The following is a 7,626-nucleotide window of genomic DNA, read 5'->3' as shown; positions in this document are numbered from 1 at the left end:
GAGCCAATTAGTTGTGTTGTGACAAGGTTGGGTTGGTATACAGAAGATTTGGTATTCTATTTGGTAAAAGTCCATATTATGGCAAGATCAGCTCAAATAACCAATGAGAAACTACAGTCCATCATTACTTTAAGACATGAAAGTCAGTCCATTCGGAAAATTTCAAAAACGTTGAAAGTTTCTTCAAGTGCAGTCGCAAAAACCATCAAGTGCTATGATGAAACTGGCTCTCATGAGGACCGCAACAGGAAAGGAAGACCCAGAATTACCTCTGCTGCAGAGGATAAGTTCATTAGAGTTACCAGCCTCAGAAATTGCAGCGCAAATAAATGCTTCACAGAGTTCAAGTAACAGACACATCTCAACATCAACTGTTCAGAGGAGACTGTGTGAATCAGGTCTTTATGGTTTAATTGCTGCAAAGAAACCACTACTAAAGGACACCAATAATAATAAGAAGAAACACGAGCAATGGATATTAGACCAGTGGAAATCTGTCCTTAGGTCTGATGAGTCCAAATTTGAGATTTTTGGTTCCAACTGCTGTGTCTTTGTGAGAAGCAGAGTAGGTGAACGGATAATCTGCATGTGTGGTTCCCACCGTGAAGCATGGAGGAGGAGTTGTGATGGTGTGGGGGTGCTTTTCTGGTGACACTCAGTGATTTATTTAGAATTCAAGGCACACTTAACCAGCATGGCTACCACAGCATCCTGCAGCGACACGCCATCCCATCTGGTTTGGGCTTAGTGGGAGTATAATTTGTTTCTCAAAAGGACAATGACCCAACATACCTCCAGGCTGAGTAAGGGTTGCTATATTGTATTTACTTCACCACCACCATTGCCTTTTTTTGCCTTTACCTCCCTTATCTCACCTCACTTGCTCACATTGTATATAGACTTATTTTTCTACTGTATTATTGACTGTGTGTTTGTTTTACTCCATGTGTAACTCTGTGTTGTTGTATGTGTCGAACTGCTTTGCTTTATCTTGGCCAGGTCGCAATTGTAAATGAGAACTTGTTCTCAACTTGCCTACCTGGTTAAATAAAGGTGAAATATATCTATATTTTTTAAAGGGCTATTTGACCAAGAAGGAGAGTGATGGAGTGCTGCATCAGATGACTTGGCCTCCCCAATCACCTGACCCCAACCCAATTGAGATGGTTTGGGATGAGTTGGACTGCAGAGTGAAGGAAAAGCCGCCAACAATGCTCCACATTTGTGGGAACTCCTTTAAGACTGTTGGAAAGACATTCCAGGTGAAGCTGGTTGAGAGAATGCCAAGCGTGTGCAAAGCTTTCATCAAGGCAAAGGGTGGCTACTTTGAAGAATATAAAATATTTGTTTTAACTGTTTTTTGGTTACTACATGATTCCATATCTGTTATTTCATAGTTTTGATGTCTTCACTATTATTCTACAATGTAGAAAATAGTAAAAATAAAGAAAACACTTGAATGAGTAGGTGTGTCCAAACTTCTGTGTGTGTGTGTGTATGTATATATATATATGTGTGTGTATATATATATATATGTATATATATATATATATATATGTATATATATGTATATATATATGTATATATATATATATATGTATATATATGTGTATATATATAAGTGTATATATATATTTATATGTGTGTATATATGTGTATATATATTTATATATATATGCCAAGCGTGTGCAAAACATTCATCGAGACAAAGGGTGGCTACTTTGAAGAATATAAAATATTTGTTTTAACTGTTTTTTGGTTACTACATGATTCCATATCTGTTATTTCATAGTTTTGATGTCTTCACTATTATTCTACAATGTAGAAAAAAGTAAACATATATATATAAAAGTGTTGTGTAAAGTTTGCCACAAGCCACCTGGGAGATACACACCAAACATGTGGAAGAAGGTGCTCTGGTCAGATGAAACCAAAATTGAACTTTTTGGCAACAATGCAAAACATTATGTTTGGCGTAAAAGCAACACAGCTCATCACCCTGAACACACCATCCCCACTGTCAAACATGGTGGTGGCAGCATCATGGTTTGGGCCTGCTTTTCTTCAGCAGGGATAGGGAAGATGGTTAAAAAAGATGGTTAAAATTGATGGGAAGATGGATGGAGCCAAATACAGGACCATTCTGGAAGAAAACCTGATGGAGTCTGCAAAAGACCTGAGACTGGGACGGAGATTTGTCTTCCAACAAGACAATGATCCAAAACATAAAGCAAAATCTACAATGGAATGGTTCAAAAATAAACATATCCAGGTGTTAGAATGGCCAAGTCAAAGTCCAGACCTGAATCCAATCGAGAATCTGTGGAAAGAACTGAAAACTGCTGTTCACAAATGCTCTCCATCCAACCTCACTGAGCTCGAGCTGTTTTGCAAGGAGGAAGTCTCTCGATGTGCAAAACTGATAGAGACATACCCCAAGCGACTTACAGCTGTAATCGCAGCAAAAGGTGGCGCTACAAAGTATTAACTTAAGGAGGCTGAATAATTTTGCACGCCCAATTTTTCAGTTTTTGATTTGTTAAAAAAGTTTGAAATATCCAATAAATGTCGTTCCACTTCATGATTGTGTCCCACTTGTTGTTGATTCTTCACAAAAAAATACAGTTTTATATCTTTATGTTTGAAGCCTGAAATGTGGCAAAAGGTCGCAAAGTTCAAGGGGGCCGAATACTTTCGCAAGGCACTGTATTTTGCTCCTTTGCACCCCATTATTTTTATTTCTACTTTGCATATTCTTTCATTGCAAAACTACCATTCCAGTGTTTTACTTGCTATATTGTATTTACTTTGCCACCATGGCCTTTTTTGCCTTTACCTCCCTTCTCACCTCATTTGCTCACATTGTATATAGACTTGTTTATACTGTATTATTGACTGTATGTTTGTTTTACTCCATGTGTAACTCTGTGTCGTTGTATCTGTCGAACTGCTTCCTGATTAAATAAAGGTGAAATATTTTTTTTTTAAATTGTTTTACAACATTAACAATGTCTATACTGTATTTCTGATCAATTTTATGTTATTTTAATGGACAAAACATGTGCTTTTTCTTTACCCCAAATGTGTGTGTGTGTGTATGTATACAGTACGTGTACGTATGTATGTATACAGTATATGTAGGTTTGTATGTATGCTTACACAGGTCGTTTAGATATTATTAATACATTCTAAAGCGAGATTAAGAAGCTTGCTGTGAGTTGCATCACATGGTTAATGCCTCCACAAGACTCTCCATCATAGGAGGTTGGTGTCACCTTATTTGGGGAGGATGGGCTCATGGTAATGGCTGGTGCGGAATTATGGCAAGGATGATAAGTATCAATAGGTGGAATGGTATCAAACGCATGGTTTCTATGCGTTTGATACCATTCCATTTGCTCCGTTCCAGCCATTATTATGAGCCGTCTTCCTCTCAGCAGCCTCCAATGCTCTCCATGAAGGGTGAGTGGGTGTGTTTAGGAGAAAGAAGCAGGGTGGGTGAGCTTTTTAACTGCTGGCTCAGTCCCTGCATCATGCACTGTTCGTGTGACCCCTCTGGGACCGGATTTGTGCAGGGGCCACAGGTCTTGAGAAGTTATTTTTGGCCTGTATTAGATGGCAATGATGTCACTGTTTTCTCATCTTCCGAGCTGAACTGAGCCTAGCCCCAGAGATTTTTCTGAGTCCCTCCTGTTGTGCAGAGAGTAGTGGAAGAGGTGGGGACCTTCAGACAGACGAAGATCTCTCTGACCTCCTCCCACCAACACAATGGCGTTCCTCTGGATGACAGATGCTGCTTAACCCTCATGACCCTGTGTTCTGAGATGGCCGCGCTGACTGACAGAACAGCCGAGGACATAGAGAGACTCTACTACACAGATCCCCACTGCACAGGACGCTGGCCCTAAAAAGGAAGGAACTGTCTTTTAGGTGTCGCCCCTTGGTGATATATGTCTATCTAAGGAAGAGCTGTGTTAACACCATGGATTGGGAGGGGGGGACATTTAATTCAACTATCTTGTCTTAATTGAGGAAAATATTGAGACAAATTGACTATTAAATCACAATAAAAAAGGAGTTGAATAATGACAGTGGTGACCAGCCTCAGGACTGTCCATTGTCATGATCTGACCTCAGCAGGGGCTCTGAGCAGTATTCATCATCACAGTGACCTCTGAGGGGAAAGGGGAGTTTAGTTTGTTTGACTACTCATGGCGCTTTTTGTTTGTATTTGGTTTGGTCACAGTTACAATTATTTTGAGCAGTTGTAAAGCATATTAGAACTAAATATAAATGGAAAATGTTAATAAATCCAAGTTTATGGAATTTGAGAATCGCTAATTGTGAATCAACCACTTTTATAGAACAATATTTCCAAGGTGCTCTAAGCTCACTTTAATTACAATGCGTGCAGTGAGCCATGTATAGTGTTTTCTGTGATAAAATCCAGTGATAAGAATGCATCCCGCCAACCCTCAGATATGGTAATGAGTGAGCGGATCCTGCAGAAAGGTGATACTATAAGAGAGAACAACATCTCAGGAAACACATCTTCACTCTGTAGTGTATTCATCATTAACCATACTCCAAACTCCCTGACAAGCAGTCCTTCAGATCTGCCTCTAGTATACAGCTGCACTTTCCCTCTTACACTCACATCTCTCTCTTTCTAGTTCTCTTGCTCCCTGTCTATTTCTCTCTCCGAGCGCTGTGCTCCTCTCCTTCACATAACATCCTGTCAGCTGCATTGGCATTTTCCCCAAGCACCCCAGAGCCTGCCTGCCCCATCCCCTACCCAACGCCCCCCTGGCCTGTCCACCACTCTGCCTGTAACCCCTGCCCTGGCACCCAGCCCTCTGCCCTGGGCGGAAGGCAGGGTCTGATGGAGGGCCTGCCTATGCCCGCAGGTGATTTTATTTGGCGCTGCCAATTTACAGTACCGGTCAAAAGTTTGGACACACCTACTCATTCAAGGGGTTTTCTTTATTTTTACTATTTTCTATATTGTAGAATAGTAATGAATACACCATAACTATGAAAGAACACATATGGAATCATGTAGTAACCATAAAAGTGTGAAACAAATCAAAATATTTTTTATCTTTTAGATTCTTCAAAGTAGCCACCCTTTGCCTTGATGACAGCTTTGCACACTCTTGGCATTCTCTCAACCAGGTTTGCCAAAAATCTCAACTGTGGACTCATCAGACCAGAGGAAAGATTTCCACCGGTGCAATGTCCATTGCTTGCAAGTCTCTTCTTCTTATTGGTTCTCCTTAAGTAGTGGTTTCTTTGCAGCAATTTGACCATGAATTCCTGATTCACGCAGTCACCTCAGAACAGTTGATGTTGAGATGTGTCTGTTTCTTTAAACTCTGTGAAGAATTTATTTGGGCTGCAATTTCTGAGGCTGGTAACTCTAATTAACTTATCCTCTGCAGCAAAGGTAACTCTGGGTCTTCCTTTCCTGTGGCGGTCCTCATGAGAGCCAGTTTCATCATAGTGCTTGATGGTTTTTGCGACTGTACTTGAAGAAACTTTCAAAGTTCTTGAAATTTTCCAGATTGGCTGACCTCCATGTCTTAAAGTAATGATGGAATGTCGTTTCTCTTTTCTTATTTGAGCTGTTCTTGCCATAATATGGACTTGGTATTTTACCAAATAGGGCTATCTTCTGTATACCACCCCTACCTTGTCAAAACACAACTCATTGGCTCAAATGTATTAAGAAGGAAATTAACTTTTAACAAGGCACACATGTTAATTGAAATGCATTCCAGGTGACTTTCTCATGAAGCTGGTTGAGAGAATGCCAAGAGTGTGCAAAGCTGTCATCAAGGCAAAGGGTGGGTACTTTGAAGAATCTCACATTTAAAAATATATATATTTAGATTTGTTGAACACTTTTTTGGTTATTACATGATTCTATATGTGTTATTTCCTAGTTTTGATGTCTTCACTATTATTCTACAATGTAGAAAATAGCAAAAGAATAAGAAAAACCTTTGAATGAGAAGGTGTGTCTAAACGTTTGACTGGTACTGTGTATATATATATATATAGATAGATATGATTTGTTTTATTGTTGGACATAAAATATTGTAAAAACATGAGCAAATCAGTTCCATGTGATTTTTATTTGAGAAAGCCAAAGTATTCCCATGCATAATAAAGAGATGTGATTGTTTACAAATGTAAGCAAGGTTTGAAATGTTGTTTTAGTCAAATATTATATCTGTTTGGGCTTCTTCTGTAGTCTACAAATTATTTGTAATTATGTTCCGGACCCATGACCATCCGCTCAAGAAAAATTGGCCTGTGCCTGAATCTAGTTGATGATCTCTGAACTGGGGGGTTCAGAGGGGAGAGAAAATGGTGATGACGGTGCAGGAAGTAAGTGAACATCCTAGCTTTCAGTGTGTTGATATACCTTTTGTAAATCACTTTCATTTCAGACACAAGCAAACATTTGCTTTGACTTCAGTTTTGGGTTGGGGGTCAAGTTTGTGGGAGAGGATTAAGACTTTCTCATGATGCAAATCCTCTTGTGAATAAAATGACGTGGGAGCTTTCCCTAGAAAATAAGTCTGCTTTTGTGAAAACACCGGAATCCTTTAGCAAGGTAAATTACAAGTCTTTGTATGACATTTATCTGTGGGTTCACCCCCTGACAAATGCTCTCTTTGTTTGGGGGGAGTGGCATGTTCAAAATGAGCAGGAAATCTGATAGCACTGACTCCCTGGCTTGCTTCTCCCTCTCTCTCTCTCTCTCTCTCTCTCTCTCTCTCTCTCTGTTCTCTCTCCTGTTTTCTCTCTCTCTTTCTCTCTCTCTCTCGCTCCTGTCTTCTCTCTCTCTCTCTCTTTCTCTCTCACACACGCTGAAAACAGAGCCAAGTTTGATAAGATGAAGTGTGTTAGTCTTTATGAGCTCTATACAAGTTTATAGCCTATAATTTACCCCTTAATATCATAATACTGATGTAAAATTCATTTTGTGTAGATACCACGCAAAGCCTGATATCAACATTATTTAAAATATGATTTGATATAGGCCAAGCACTAACAACATTATCTTAGGCTATACCTAATTTCTCGGCTAGGGCTATTATTTCCTGCCTTTCACCTCATAAGCTCTTGACGCTGTCTCCCTACCATGTTCTGATATCTAGCGCTAGGTGGCACTGTGCCTTTTTGACAAAAGTGAAATACTTGCTATTATTCACCCCTTGAGGAACTAGTCCTATGGAGAGAAAAATCTCAAGAATCACATCGAGAAAGTCACAAGGATGGATCTATTAGGCATACATATGTGGTATGTTTTCCACTCTCTATATTAAAACCATGAAAAGGCTATGATATGCGTTGCCTAATGAGCGAAAGCCTATTGGTTGGCAAATGGTACAAAATATACCTAGCATAATTCTTAAATGGCAAAAGAAAAACACAACATTTCCACGTGCTTGTGTGTGTGTGTGTGTGTGTGTGTGTGTGTGTGTGTTTCTGAGAGAGAGAGAGAGAGTGTCAGACCATACATTTATTACAAAATCACTTGTATAGGCTACTTATCAAATGGGCTGACTTCTTTCAGTTCCAGTGTGACTTTTCAGATGCCACGCGTCAAAAAGC

The sequence above is a fragment of the Oncorhynchus keta genome, chromosome 14 (genome assembly GCF_023373465.1).
Source record: "Oncorhynchus keta strain PuntledgeMale-10-30-2019 chromosome 14, Oket_V2, whole genome shotgun sequence".
NCBI lineage: Eukaryota > Metazoa > Chordata > Actinopteri > Salmoniformes > Salmonidae > Oncorhynchus > Oncorhynchus keta.
Note: the sequence above shows the minus strand (reverse complement) of the source record.